Source organism: Myotis yumanensis, unplaced genomic scaffold (genome assembly GCF_028538775.1).
Source record: "Myotis yumanensis isolate MYYU_CA2020_CCGP unplaced genomic scaffold, mMyoYum1.0.hap1 SCAF_9, whole genome shotgun sequence".
NCBI lineage: Eukaryota > Metazoa > Chordata > Mammalia > Chiroptera > Vespertilionidae > Myotis > Myotis yumanensis.
Window position 1 is genome coordinate 42935387 of NW_027223760.1, and position 16317 is coordinate 42951703.

General features: G+C 43.1%; 1 protein-coding gene across 1 annotated transcript in view; it reads left to right on the plus strand.

The window, feature by feature from the left end:
* The first annotated feature begins 353 nt into the window (after positions 1 to 353).
* Positions 354 to 16317, plus strand: part of GRM3 (glutamate metabotropic receptor 3) — a 206918-nt gene continuing 190954 nt past the window's right edge. Inside the window, exon 1 of the mRNA XM_070424160.1 lies at positions 354 to 1165. The gene's annotated coding sequence lies outside the window, so the exon portion shown is untranslated. The remainder of the gene's footprint in view (positions 1166 to 16317) is intronic.

Sequence of the window (16317 nt, forward strand, 5' to 3'; positions counted from 1 at the left end):
CAAGAAATTTTGGAGAATGCGAAGAAAAGCAGCAACCCAGCATTCTTCAAGGGGCGTGTCTTCCCTCCAGGGGCTGTCCAATCGAATTCCTTCAGAGGGAGCAATCCGGTGAAGATTGATGAGGGTTGCTAGGAAACGGGAGCGTCTCCCGCCCGCCTGACCCAGAGATTGTTCTGCACAAGCCCTCTCCAGGGGCTTGCAATGTGCAGTTGAGCTGCGTGTGGGGCAGAGCTGCACACGGGCCTCCCAGGCTCTCTCGCTCCCCCTCCACTCCCGCTCTCCCTTTCTCTCCCGCGTGCGGTGAGCCGGGTGCCAGGGGACCACGGGAGACCTTCTCCTGGGCTGACCGCGAGTACTCGCTCTCCTGCAGGCCGGGAGCTCCAGCAGAGCTTCAAAGTTAGAGCCGCAGATCTCCCGCCGCCCCATGCCCCTTCACCCCGCCCCTCCGACATCCCCAACCTTGGCGTGCACTGCCTAAGGATTTTAGAGGGAGGCGGAGGTCCGGCAAAACCTCTCTGGATTTCCATTCCACAGTCCTCTCGTCTAGGTACCCTAGCTCCCCGAAGACTCTGCGGATACACCCCTATAAGCGGGAGGGAGGAGCGGAGGGGGGAGGGGAGAGGAGAACCAGAGAGGGAGGAAAGGAGAGAATGCCAGGTCCCTGCCTCTGCCGGCAGTCCCAGTCAGATGCTGTGGCTTTAGCCCGGCCAAGGTGAAGGAAAGTTGCTTCCGCGCCTGGGAAGTGTGTTTGCCTGTAACGAGGCGAGGGGCTCAGCTGGGAACTGTTCCCCCGCCCTCCCTGGAAGACCACTGGGTCTCCCCCTTTTCCCAACCTCCTTCGTCTCCTCCTCCCACCCTCCCTTTCCCCACTCCCCACTGACTGGGAGGCCTGGATGTGCTGCCACCGGGCAGTGGTCCAGCTCGCAGCCGGGAGGGGGCGGTGGCAGGGGCAAGGGGCACTGTGACGGGAAACGGCGCGCACAAGTTGGCCATCTCGGGGGCAGAAGAAGTTCTCCCTGGCATTTGGAAAGGACAAAGCCAGCAAGCTACCTCTTTTGTGTCGGATGAGGAGGACCAACCATGAGCCAGAGCCCGGGTGCAGGCTCAGCCACCGCCGCTGCCACCACGGTCAGCTCCAGTCCCTGCCAGGAGTTGTCAGTGCCAGGTAAGGGGTCCAGAGCAGGACGCGTCCCTCTGGAGGGCGCCCGGGGAGGGCGCGCAGGCTCGGGTGCCGCGTGGGGCAGGTGCAGCCGGGAAAGTTGAGGCAGAGCACAGACCGGTCCCTACAGTGTTGCAGGGGTGGGGAGGGTGGGGGGCAGAGGCCATGTGGGTGGGTGTGCGTGAGTGAGAGTTTGTGTGTGTGCGCGCACCTCTGTGTCTCCGGGCGGGAGGCAGCTTTCAGGGCACAGGATGCAGCCAGGATGAGCGAGGTGGAGGGACCACGGATGCTCCCAGACCCCCCAGAGAGACCAGGCTCATCAGCCAACCACCGCCAGCCCTGTGCTGGGCTCAGGATACGTTTCGATGTGGGGGTTCCTCAGGTTTTGTGCCCAGGAAACCCTGCGGTGACTGGCTGCCACACCGGCTGTTTCGTGTGGGTGTGGAGGTCGCCGGGCGAGGTGGGCAGCGGGCAGCGGGACTTGGTCCGTGTTGCAGCCGGGATGCATTCTGCAGGGAGAGGCGGCCAGCGGTTCGCTGTGCTGCAAACACTCTTGGAAATGATCCCTCACTCTATGCACTTTGCTCCCTTTGGCTTGAGTGAAAAATCGAAACGCCAAACTGAGAGCATCTATCTCTTCATCTCTCCTGTTCCATTTTCTTATCTGACAGTGAGATAACTCAGAGGTCGGGGAATTCGCGGTCTGGAAACAGACTAGGTAATATATCCAAGAAGCTTGTTTCTTAAGGATTTCATTTAGATTTTCTTCTAGTTCCTTCCCTGGGTTAACAAGCGTGGGAGATTCCCCAAGGCGTGACAGTTTTAGGTAGATATCTTAAGGGGACATGCCCCTGCCTTGTAAGTATCTTCAAGCATTGTGTACATTTTGATAACAAATAACAAAACGGCACACTTCTAATAATCTGTGGCGAAGTGCTCAGCTAAATTGCTAATAAAAATTTTCTACTGCTATTTGAATAATGCTGTGTTTGACACATACTGGCATAGTTACATGTATATTCAAAGTTGAGGTCAATGTGAGTTGAAGCTAGTGTGACTTAAAGACCTCAGCAATAGTTTGGTGCTTTGAGTTTCTCTGCTTCAATTTATTTGTGCTAGCTGATCTTAGAACTGGTCAGTAGAGCTATATGGTGTTTCTTTGAGAAGAATAAAGCATTTATTGGTAGAGAAACACGGTTCAGTTCCCTACATCTAAGTCTGCTTTGGTTTATCTGATCATGTATTTTAAGGCTGCTACCTGAACTCTAATTGTTTGTGTAAATTTATTTAATATAGTCATAACCAGAACACTTAGATTGCCATTATACTAAACTGTGGGTTATACAGCTCCTACCAAAGAGGTTTAGGCTATTACTTAATGATTCTATAGTACTAGGCACCTTTTTTTTTTCTTCTCAAAATAGGCCAGTAGAATTTAAACAGATTTTGGAAACTATTGTACACTAGACCTTAATAAAGTGATATTTTCCTTTCATGACGCCAGTGTCTTGCATTTATAAAGATTTCTCACACCTGTAGGTTTAAGCTGTCCATCCTTTCAGGTTCTGATCATGCAGCAGAACTCTAAGGATATTTTGAATGGTTCTGCCCTAACGTTTACTTGATTTCTATTCAGAATAGCACAGGTGCTCAGGATGGAAACTAAGGAGAAAAAGTCTCGAAACTTATTTTCACAAATAAAAGAACAAAAATGCTAGAATATCTACATTCATTGGGCTAAACAAAAGGATAAATGGTAAGAATACCTTTTAGTATTGACAGTCTCCACTTCTCCCCCCCCCCCCCAAAAAAAAAAGTTCGTATAAAATCTCTTGGTCTATGAGCTAGATCCTTACAAATGAAATCATTGAAAATTATGCCAACACAGGAATAGGATACACTTCGGGGGGGGGGGAGACTTGGGGGGTAGAGACCTCAGTTTATATTGAATATTTTTCATAATTCAGGAATATGTGGTTAGTAAATTGAGAAAATATGAGAAGCTACACAAACATAAAATATTATTAATAATGAAAATATTTTCAATGATCCACTCATTTGTGTATGATGGTCGTTTTAAAAAGTTGTGGTGTACATGTGAAAAGAAATAAGTCAAATCATTTACCTCACAATGACCAAACATCAAAATCATCCCATCTCTAAATTTGTATCACTGCAATTAGAATTGGTGGGTTGAACAAATGAAAAGATAGGATAAAATTGAATTGTAATAAAATTTAATATTTTTATTGAATAAAAGAACGAGGATAAATGTCTAAAGGTCACCTGCCTCACTTCTCTACTTCAGGACAGGTGATCACCAGAGCTGTACAAGACTGAGTATGGTCTTCTTTTGAAAGATGTCCAGCAATAACATGTTTACAACTTCCCTGAATACCTTTTCCTCTTCCTTATTTCAAACTCTTTTCTTAAAATTAAACCATTTTCTCTTTCCTGTCCATTTCTCTAATAGGTATCAGTCACAAAATGTTGCAAGATTTTTTTTTCCCAGGGTCCTACCTACCTCCTGCCAAACTGTGGTCATTGACCTGGGGATGAAAGGTTTCAATTTGTTGTCCTGTACTCCACATCATCCCAAGATACCATTAAACAACAGGAATGAAAATTAATACCTGAAAGCCAGGCAGACAGGATGCATTTATGCACATTGGAATGTGGCCAGAGTTCCAGGGTGAGAATTGTTTTCTCCAGGGGTCCCTCCCAAAAGTAAAGGAGTAGTGTTTACTCATGCTTTGCTATTTTGCACTGTTTATTGTGCATTTTCATCTTTTCTGAGATGCTGCTAAAATGCATCCAATTCTACATTAGATAAATTGTTGAAATTGCTCCCTCGAAGTAGCATAAAATGACAGAAGATTTTCCACCAAGACTGAACACATAAAATGAGTACAATCATAGTAATCACACAGACGGTAGAAGCTATTAGGTCATTCTCCTCCTTCCACTTCTAATGTAGGCTTGGTCCCCATCCCATACTGCATTTTGGAGTACTTCAGTCCAGTCTGATTTTAAATGGCTCGAGTAATGTCTTTTTCCAGTGCATTTGAAAGACTATTTCACAGTCTAATAGTTCTCCCTATTAAGAACTTTGTTGTAATATTCAGCCTAATTATCCCTCTGTTCTATTTTGTCTTGATACTTATTCCCTATTATAACCCCTCTGGACCAGTACATTCTGTTGCCTGATTTAGAGTCTTCATCTCACATTTATTCACGATTTGCAGGATACAAAAGGCTTTATACAGTAACAGGGGAGAACACGAAGGTGACAATATCTGAACACCCTTTCTAAACATTTAAGACAAATCTTTCAGGTCATCTATATAATATATATATATATATATATATATATATATATATATATATAATAACTTTAAAAAATATATATTTTTATTGATTCCAGAGAGGAAGGGAGAGGGAGGGAGAGAGAGAGATAGAAACACCAATGATGAGAGAGAATCATTGATCAGCTGCCTCCTACACACCACACACTGGGGATTGAGCCCTCAATCTGGGCATGTGCCCTGATCAGGAGTTGAACCATAACTTCCTGGTTCATAGGTCAATGCTCAACCACTGAGCCATGCCAGCCGGGCTGATTACGTATTCTTAATAACTTGTGTTCCTAATGTAAGTGAGGAAATTTTCCATCTCTGACAGTAATGACCCATGTGAATATTGAGCTGATTCCTTCTAAGTAATGTTCTATGTGGATGCACATTTATGAGACATTTTCATTGCAAATTTAATATCAACAGAACCCTGTCAACACCCACACTACACGGGAATTCTGTGACATGCTGGTCTGATGCTCCACTTAGCCCCAGAAGCTGTTGTCATGTAAATTTCACTATTGAAATGAAAGTGATTTCCATAATTAATCGGATGTGCTAGGCATATAGTGGTGTGTGTAGTTTAGATGTATACACTAACACAATATAGTAATTCTGTTAGAATACAGTAGCCCCTTCATACTAAAACAATGTTAAAAGCCAGCAGAAGTAAGCTTGAATTCATCACTGTACTATATCATGAAAAGTAAGTTTGAATCATGTATATATCAATATGGAATAAGTTTTGATTTATATGGAGGTACCATATGTGAAGGTGAGTTTAAAAATAGAAAAATCCAAAATAACCACAAGAGAGAAACAGGTTTTCACTTCATTCACTTAAAATCTCGTTCTAAGATGTCTATGCGTAGGCTTCTGTTAAGAGTCTTAAGGAAATATCTTGGTAGACTCACCATCCCACTCAGTTGTTTCTTCAAGCCCCAGCCATTGAAATGTAAGTTAAGCTCGTCAGTAGAGGAGTAAATGATATAAATCAGGAAATAAGTTCCTAGGTTACACTTGGCAAGTCCAGAAAATATAAGACTCAGAGTAAAGTGAATCAGCAGCTAAAAATACTTTTCCACTGCTTGGTGAGCATTAGACTGCACATAGAAACATTTATGTAAATTAAATTAAGGAAACAGTAAAAAAAAAAAAAAAGTGGCATTCTAAAACTGAATATGTCTTTAAGAGAATAAAATTAGACTGCATGGAATAAATAATTTTTAAACCAACGTTTTTTATAGTACCATTCATGGCATAGTGGTGAGTACCCTCAAAATGATTTTCCTTAGAAACAAAGGGGAAATCAATTTTCTTGGTGTAGGGAAAGTAGGCCATTAATGTACTTGTGACTTCTCCCTGGGACTGAGGCATTCTAAGAAGTCTGTGTCTACACGGACTATAATACTTCCTCACCAAGTGAGTAATCTTTTTATGGAACTGAAAATTGTACACTGTACTTTAAGAATGGACAGAAAAATAAACTGGGAAAACATTCAGGTGTAATTGTAGACTAAAACATCATATTTGAAAATAAAACCACATAAAGAGAAGGTATCTCCACAGAAAGCCCAAGACAGCTGTCATTTTTACTTGCCTGTATAGCAACACACACACACACACACACACACACACCCTACCCACATACACACACATTTGAGTAAATTCACTTGAAAGAGTATAGATATACACCAAACAAAAAATTTCAAAACCATGACACTAAACACATAGTTTGAAAAACATTACCACCTATAGAGGTAGCATGGGATTATTAAAAGTATAATAATTTAAAGACACTCCCCTAAAAAAAAAAATTACCTTCAGAAAGAAAAAGTAGCTAATAAGGAAGCAATCAGTCAACAAATCCTATATAATAAAACCCTAATATGCAAATCAACCGAACAGTGGAATGACCAGCGGAACGAATGGTCGCTATGATGCCCACTGACCACCAGGGAGCAGACGCTCAACACAGGAGCATCTGCCCTGTGAGAGGGAGGTGATCAGGGGCGGGGCCGGCCAGTGGGCGGCACCAGGCCGCCAGCCAAGGTGGGTGCCAGCGGGGGGGGGGGGGGGGGGGGGAGTGCTGATCACCCCACCTGCCTGTCACCCCATAGATGGCTCTGATTGCCAGCCAGGCCTACGGACCCTACCCTATATATTGGGAACAATCTCTTAGATTTAAATATTAAAACCTGGCAAGGCTACTCTAACACTGAAAACACAGGATGATGCAGCGATGACATGCATGGGCTCTGGCTTGGACATTTTGTGGTCAGCCCTGATTCTGACACTTATAACTGTGTGACAAAGCCAATTACTTAACTTCTCTCTGCGTCAGGTTTTCCACCCATAAGATGGGGAAAATGGTATTACTGCCTCAGAAGGATCATGTTATGTACTACTTTTTATAATCAGGGCAAAAAAATGTAGCTGCCCATACAACAGCAAGATACCTTTCATCTGTATGAAAAGTATGGTCACTGGTGCATGCAGCGTCCCAGATTGCAAGAGAACACAGGCTGGGCTTAGGGAACCGCCCCCCATCCCCAACATGAATTAAGTGCACTGGGCCTCTAGTATTTAATAAACATCTATTATAATCAAAACAAATTCTGGACCTGCCATGGGGACACAAGAAAAAAATGTGAAAACACATACAAAATTTCACAAACGTGTAAAGTTGAAGGTATTCTAAAAATCAAACTTGAAACTCCAGAAAAGAGTTTCCACCCAACAAAAAAGCCTATTCCTTCTTTTAACAGATGTATTTAGATTTAAAATTTCAAACAGAGGCTGGAGTGTCATCCATTTCTCCATCAGAAGGGCGTTGGTGTTGAGGAGACTATAATTGCCATGTCTTTCAGTGCTTTGCCAAAACCTCAGATGTGTGGCCTCCTGGCCAAGTGTCTGCGATTTATATCGGTAGAACTATCATTGAATCCAGGGGGGTGGAGCTTTCTAAGTTTGCTGTGGCTGAACCATGAAAGAAGGCATAGACAAATTTCTGCTGAAATTATGATTGCATGAAAGATTTGGAGGAGATGAAGAAGGCTGGTATCTTTCAGAATATAGAGTAATCTTGAATGTGAAGAATTTCTTTGGGTTGAGTTCCATGGAAGTTTGTCACTGACCTGTGTTCCTAAACTAGGAAACATGAATATTTGAACTAAGGAATAGGTTCTCCTGATCAATAAACAAGAAATACAAAAAATAAAATAAACTTTCAATAATAGATATTCTGACACTTTATGGAGACAGAATGCTGGATGCTTTGAGGTAAGAAAACTAATGATGTGTCATAATCTACACTAATAAAAGAGAAACATGCAAATTAACCATCATTCCACCACTCCGCTACACCCACCAGCCAATCAGAGTGACTATGCAAATTAACTCAACAAAGATGGCAGTTAATTTGCACACGCAGGTGCCGAGCGAATACTGAAGATGGCAGTAGCCACGGAGCTGGAGCGAGCAGGAGGCTTGGGTTGCTCCCGGCGACAGGGGAAGGCAAGCTTCCCACCAGCCCTGGGCTCTGCTCAAGGAGGGGCTGGGTGCCTGGGTCACCAGGGGCGACCCAGGCTTCCAGCCAGCCCTGGCCTCCTCTCAAGGAAATGGAAAAGAAAAAAAAAAGGAGGGGCTGGGAGCAGCCGGAGCAGAGAAGCCAAGCCTCGCTGCTACAGCCGGACCAAAGGCCTGGGTCCCAGGTGCCAGAGGAAAACCGGTGCCGGCAGCCAGGGGAAGGAAGGCCTATTGAGCAAATCTTCGTGCTAAGGGCCACTAGTAGATGATATTATTGACCAACTGACATGTGTTGAGAATTCTGTTAAAACATTGCATGGATCTAATTTAATACTCACAAGGGTCCTACCAGGTAGATGGAGAGAGAAAGACAGAGAGAAACACCAATGTGAGAGAGGCACATGGATTGGTTGCCTCCCACATGTCCCCTACCAGAGCCAGGAGCCTGCAACCGAAGCATGTACCCTTGACTGGAATCCTGGAATCGAACCCAGGACCCTTCATTCCACAGGCCAATGCTCTGTCCACTGAGTCAAACTAGCTAGGGCTAAAGAAGAGGAAATAGAGGCCCCGAGAGGTGAAGTAATTTTCCCCAGTTCAAGTTGTTAACTCCGTTCATATAGATTTGCGGTGGAGTGCGGGAAACGTGTAAACTCGGGCCGATTGTAACTGCGTATTACCAAATATTTGTTTGTTTGCCGTTCACAAAGATACCTACCTGCGTATGCGAACCGCCATCTTATATTTTGGCGGGAAATTCACCCGACACCGTAGTGTTAACAAGTCAAGAACTGGAATTCAAACTTTCTTATTCCACGTCCTTTTTTTATTATTATTATTACTAAGCTGTATTGCTTCATTTTATTTAACAAATATTTTCTTAGCTCCAAGCAGAGGAACATAATTTTGTAAAGGAGACCAATGAGTAGTAAAACGGAACCCGGAATCGAGTTCTACAGACTCAGCCTTTCCCTATATCCAGTTAGTCACAGTGTCTTCTGAGGGACAATGAAATTCAATTGGAAGAAATAAACTGAAAAATTACTTAAAATTAACTAGATCTAAGAGATGAAAAAAAGAATCCAAAAAGTCTACAAAGATATAAGTTAACAAGCTGAGAAATAAACACCAGGTGTGAAAATGGGAACGAAATATATTTCCTGGAGCCTACTTTTGATGGACATAACAATCTGTGAAACTAAATACAGTGGCAAGAATATAGTCTCACAGAGAGCCTGCATGCAGGTGAATAGCATTTCTGTTTGTTAAGGCTAAAAAATGCTGACGCTTCTCTCCTCTTACTACCTAACAACTTCCCACCAGGAAAACAAGCTGGTAAAAATGTTTTGTAGACTAGTAACATTTTGAAATCTCTTTACCCAATTTAAGTATGCATCACCTTTATGTAAGAAGTACAACATTGTACATAGTTGGCCACTTATTCATAATATATACAACAACTTAAAAGAGGACCAGCTCAAGGGTTTCAAATTTTAAACACACCAAGAACAAGAGAAGGAAAATGACCTGCTGATGATTCCAAAGGCTCAGTTAGTGGAGCTGCTCTCAGAAAACTCGTACCTTATAATTCTCTGACCTGTGTGCTTTCCCACAGGCAGGAAGCCTGCTGTCTTGGTTGCATGCATTTATATTTCATTTCAGGCAACCAAACAGCTGAAATATGAGGCTTTACTTGAAAGTGTTTCTCTGATTTGTGCTAGAATATTTTATGGACATAGAAATGAATGGATATCACCGATCTGTCCCTCCAACTGGTGAAGACTGTTTCTTTCGATTGTTAATAATATATAGCAGATAGGTTATTAGTAATATTTTATATTTTGCTTAACAGTTTCAATTCACCATGTGTTGATGAATATAACATAATAGACTACTTTCAGAAAATATGTCAAAATGTATGCCAATTTGGTAGATAGCACTACAAGGTTAGAACAGTCAGAACTTGTATGTGCCTCAAGGAGAAAATGAGATCTGAAGAATACAATGAACTGTTTCTATTTTGAAGAACCTTATTTTTCCTTAAAAAGACCCTCTCCAGGCTGATGCATTAATCCTAGTGATTTCAGTCAAGACCAGATACATTGGTGACCAGACTAGACCACATTTCAGAATTAGTAAGGAGACACGACATGCAACTTAGATTTCTAACCCATCTCCTCAATAGATTTTGCTCAAGTCTTGCCCTTGGGGAAAAAAATGCTTTACAGAAGGCTAAGAACCCCACTTCTCTCCCACTCCAATCTCTTCTAGTACTTGCCTTGGCTCCTTAAGTTCTCTGAATTTTAAACTAAAGTATTTTATCCAAGAAGTACAAAAGATCATATACTCATAGGTCCATGTAGTGCACTAATCCTCCAACACATTGGATTTCTTGGTTCATTTTTTTCAGAAAAGCTAACTTCATCCAGTTTGGGGAGAAGTGGACACAATGAAAACTTACAATTTTTGCCTGCTTCATAATTTTGTTTATGAAAAGCCCTTCCTTCGCTCTGACTTCTTGAATATACATGATGCAGTCACTTGAGAGGGAAAAGACCTTTCCTGTAGTTATTGAACAAATGAAGCCCTGATAGAAAGAAGGTTGGAGTGTTATGGAGTGCTCGCCCTCCCCACATTTTTTCCTTCTAAAATCCTAAATTTGTGTTTGTTGCTATATGCTGGAGGTAGAGAATCAGGCCATCTTAAGTATGCTCCTCAGATGGAAAAGTTTGGAAGATATAAAGCAGGGAAGAGTGAGAAAATTGAAGGACAAAGTCAGAACAGCTCTCTTCTTCCTTCCCTTCTAACCCTCCCATCTATTGTACCAACAACAATTATCTGCTTACTTCTTCTGAAAAGACTTGTTACCCAGAAGTGCCTGCATCAGAATCATTTTGAAGTTTACTTAAAAGGAAGAATACTGGGACAGATGCATCCCAGGCTAATTTTCTTTAGGTTGGGATTCAAGAATACACATATTAAGTAAGCTTCCAAATTATTCTTTAAAAAAATGTTTTTTTATTCCTCACCAGAGCTTATTTTTCCATTGATTGTTAGACAGAGTGGGAGGGGTGGGGGGGTGGGGGGAGAGAGAAACATTAATGTGAGAGAGACACATCTATTGTTTGCCACCAGCACTCACCCTGGGCCAGGAATCAAGCCTGCCCTTGACCGGAATCAAACCCAGGACCCTCCAGTTGGCTGGCTGATGCTCTACCCACTGAGCGAAACAAGCCAGGGCCAGATTATTACACTGACATTAGAGAAACACTACTATCTTAGTCTGCTCAGACTGCTATAACGAAATACCAGAGACTAGATGGCTTAAGTCACAGACATTTACTTCTAACATTTCTGGAGGCTAGTGTCAATGTAAGAAGCAACCAAACCTGTAGAGAATTTTTATGAGTTTATTTGAGCCAAACTGACCACAATTGACAGGAAGCAAAATCTCAACAGATTGAGAAAATTCTCTGGAGAATGGCAGTTTTGTAGCTTATTTTATACATTAGAATAAAAGGAGGAGATATAAGGAGGGTTACATGAAATCCATTGGTGGTAGCTTAAGGGGGTGGGAGAAAGCAGGGCAGGGAAATTTCTGGGATTGGATATAAAGTAAAACCAGGAGACACATCATTATTTTACATTGGTGGGCACAGGGTGATTAATAATTAACATTTGCAGCACATGGAGATGCTATGTGGGGAACAAGGTAACAATGAGAGGGTCTGTAGCCTCCTGCTCTGTTGTGCCTCAAGAGGTTTGCAAAAGAAAATTACTCTGACATTTCAAAGGTATGTGATTAGATGCAAAAAGACAATCGACAGGCTTACTTAAGGTAAAGATTGACCTTTGTCAAGGAAGTAATAGGCCTAGGAAGTGACTACCCATTATAACCTGCTTTTAGTTAGGAATTTTTATGTTCAGACCATTCAATGTGATTACTTTCAGTTTCTGAGTTTCTAGGGCCTGAAACTTGTCAGGTTTAGTATGTGGCTCTTTTTCAGTCCACAATGGAAAGTCCAAGGTCAATGTGCAAGCAGATCCCGTTCCTGGTAAGAGCCCTCTTTCTGAAGGACCACCTTCTTGCTCTGTCCTCACCCAGTAAAGAAAGAGAGAGAGAGCACTGGTCTCTCTTCCTCTTCTTACAGAGACACTAACATCATTTTGGGGCCTCATCCTCATGACCTCCGCTGACCCTAATTACCTCCCAAAAGTCCCTCCTCCAAATACCATCACTTTGGATTTAGAGCTTCAACATATGGATGGGATGGGGCTACAAACATTCAGTGCATAACAATTAGACAGAAAATGATGGTCACACAGAGAACACCCAGTGAATGACCGTACAAAATTATCTCCCACAGCAAGTCCACTCTAATTAGATTAGCCAGTTGTATAAAATAAATTCTGCATGCCTGAATATCAATTAATTAATAGAGCTCAACTAATAAAGCCCAGTCTCTGAGAGTTGTGCAAAGAGATTTATTTTCTAGAAAACATCATATCGTTTCCATTGCAAATGAATTTTTTCTTCTCTTACCTACAGTAAATTCCACGAAGATACACAAACACACAAATACATGTCTTTTGGACATCTTTATTTGGAAAGTTTCTCATTTTTCTTCTTCTATCCTATATTTTATAACTGCAATATTGAAATGTTACAAAGGGAAGTTACTGGTGTTTGAAGAGCATCATGAATGAAAAATTCTTTCTATTTCTAAGAATAGAAAAGCTTCTGCATTTGGATAACTGCACATTTAAAACTGAAATTGTCTTTATAACTAAATTCTTGTGAGCTAGGGGGATGTGGGAAAACATTGTTTTGTCACAGTTCCCTCCCTCTCCCTCCGGATCTGCAGAGGGGGAGAAAAACTTCACTTGGCAACTTCTTATACACTCTCCACTCAGCGACTACTTCGTTCAAGTGAATGGTTGCTTAGCTGAAGTTGGCAATCCTCACAAGTACTGCCAAAGATAGTTTTCTAAACAGGGTCCAGAGCCTTAGGGGGTAAATGCTAAAGAGGGAATGAGGGCGGGGCAGCAGGGGGCGGAGGGGGCTTAAGCTAGGCCACCCCACCAGATTTACCTCCTAGGGGGTCTATGCAACCGCTTTGTGTTCACACTTAATAAAGGATTTCATGAAGAGAAAAGCAATAGAAAATAGACCATATCCTCCTCCCCCAACAAACTCCTCTCAAAAATAGCAAAAAGCAATTTAATTTCTAAAACTTAGGCTGTCTTAGGTCCCCAAATGTCAAATTGTTGAAGGCTACTCTGTGTCCCTAGCAGAGCCTAGCTTTCTTACCTCTGATGGTTACAGTGCTTACACCTCCCTCTGACAGGACGGCTCCATCTAGCTAAAGCTAAAAACCCATCACCACCCCAAGCCAGCTTCTTCCTTCTTATTTCCAGAATCTAAGAGGGGACCATTATCTCCCCAGAAATCAGTTCAAACTCTTGGAATTGCCTGGGATTTCCCTTCTGTTTGGTCCTCTGGTGATTCCTCATCCCACCCAGAGTGCTCCTTTCTCTCCTACTGCTGCCAAGACCTTAGTCTAGGTTATCATCATCTACTCTCAATCATCTGTGATAGTTTATCTCCTCCAGTCTCTCCCTTTTCTTTTATTATTAACTAGAGCCCCAGCACGCAAAATCACGTGGCCCGCTCACCCCTCACCTGCCGGCGCCCTGCCTTGACACCCTAACCTCTCCACCCAGAGCTCAAGTGCGCCTGGCCCCACCCCCGTCCCCTCCAGCCTTCTCTGGCCGCTTCAAGCCCCACCCTCGGTCGGGTGGGTCGTCTTGGGCTGGTTCCGCCTCCTCCGGGTGCCTCCCCGCTTCTGCTCCATATCCGGAGCAACATGGCAGCTCCACCCCATCATGGCACTGGAGGAGAGGTGGAAGCCTTGCACCTGCTGCAGAGTTTCAAGTGCCGCTTTCTGGCAGTGTGCATGCTGTGCTCCTTCCCCTGGCAGGTGGGCGGCAGGGCACTCTGAGTGCCAGTGGTGGGTGGTGAAGGACTGGTGAGGGGGGCTCTAGGGCTCTCACCCCTCCCTTCCCCAGCATGGGATGGTCCCACCTTCTCTGGGCGCCTCCCCGCTTTTTCCCATCTCCAGAGCAACGTGGCGGCTCCATCCCACCACGCACACAGCCTCCTGGGGGACAGTCTTTAGGGCATGAGGGCATCACAACCATTAGCATATTAGCTCTTTTTATATAGGCTTTACCCGACACTTAGTGAGTGCCTGCTGTGTGTCCAGTCACTGTTATAGCAGTGAACAACAAAAATTTAGAAAGATTTTTGTTCTCATTCACGTTACACTAAATAGTGAGTTTATTCATAAAATAAACAGAAGGTACTATGGGGAAAATATAATGATGTAATGTAAAAAAGAATGCTATTGCCTTAAAAAAAAAAAAAAAAAAGGAATATTGCTACCAGATGAAGTTAGATAAATAATTGGCTTGACCATTCCATTTCCTGGTTTAAAAGGCATTAAATATAAACTCATCACTTAAAAAAAAGTTTGAACTTCCTAGCTTGCATAAAAATCTTTTACAAGCAGGCCACCAATGTATCTTTTCAGCCCCTTTTCCTCAAAAGTAGCCTCTCCTCTCTTCAGATTTTCTGTCTGCGCACAAAATAGACCTTTAAGGATATTTGTAGTCATAAGTCCATTTAGAATGTGTTTTCCTCTTCCTTTTTACAAACCTACACTTTAAGGCCAATTTCAAATCTCAGTTCGTCCCGTCCATACTAATGATGTTTTCATCTGACCTACCAAAGAAATTCTTACCCAAAGCATTCCTGTGCTTCTCATCATATCTTAATTGCAAACTGTCTCCATTTAAAACTTAGTATGCCTAGACCAATGTAACAATTAAAACTTTGAACTTTAAGGTTGGATCTTCTCTCTGACCCCAACAGGAGCCTATTTCAGGTTCAAAGTTGAGAAAGAAAAAGCCAATGCTCCACCCTCCTTGTCACTCATTTTTAAAAAAAAAATGTTTTTTATTGATTTCAGAGAGAAAGGGAGAGGGAGAGAGAGAAAGAAACATCAATGATGAGAGAGAATCATTGATGGGCTGCCTCCTGCCAGGCCCCTAATGGGGATTGACCCTGCAACCGAAAATCAAACTGATGACCTCTTGGTTCCTGGGTCGATGCTCAACCACTGAGCCACACCTGGCTGGGCTCCTTGTCACTCTTTTAAACTCTAGTTCTGACTCGTCCAAAGTTGGAGGTGAAGGATAGATAGGCTTAGACAGGGAATTGTGAGAAACAAGTTCTTCCCTGACAGGCTTCACATTCTCTGGGACCCCAGATTTTTAAGATGGAATCTCTCTAAGAGAAAAAGAGAGAGAGAGAGAGAGAGAGAGATGAGATTTCTTTCTTCATTGCTGGAGGTCTCACACCTGAGTTTCCTTGGCACAAATGTTCCTTTGTCTGAGCACACCCCCTCAGCACCTGCTCTTTCAGCAAATTCACTCGACACAGACTCTCATTTCTGGAGTCCCATTTCCCCTCCAGTCCTTTCTCCTAGGCTAGGATTCTCCTGGCATTTGGTCCACACACAAAAAAGCATGAACATTGTTGCAGGAACAATTCCCAGCATGTGGACCAGTCCCAATATTTCCTCATTGCCCCATGGCCAAAGCATCTAAGCATCTGGCTCTTCTCTCATCCTCTGTATTTCCCAGCCTGGCATCAGACCCAGGCCACTTTGTGATGCTTTGTGCTTTGGTGCACATAAGCAATTCTTGCTACTCTCCCTTGAGAATATACTTTGACACAATGAATGCAGTGCATTCTCTTGCGTCGTCTGTTTCTGACTTGGCTGTGAATTTAGCAAAGTGCCTTGGTTCCATTTGACCAGTGGTCAGCAAACCGCAGCTCGGCAAACCGCGGCTCGCAAGCCACATGCGGCTCTTTGGCTCTTTGAGTGTGGTTCTTCCACAAAATACCTGCTCTTCCACAAAATACCGACTTATGCACATTGGCCACGAAGTTTCAATCGCACTGTACGTGCACGCCCGCACGTGGTATTTTGTGAAAGAGCCACATTCAAGGGGCCAAAGAGTCGCATGTGGCTCGCGAGCCGCAGTTTGCCGACCACGGCACTAGACCAATAGATGCTTGTGTGGAATGTACAAATGTGGTGATACAATCTAAGTTGAAAAAATTATAACTTTTTTATGAACCAAAAAAAATGTGGTTTTTTTTTGTGTGTGTGTGGGGGGGTTGTTTTGTTTTTTTATGGAGCTACCTGC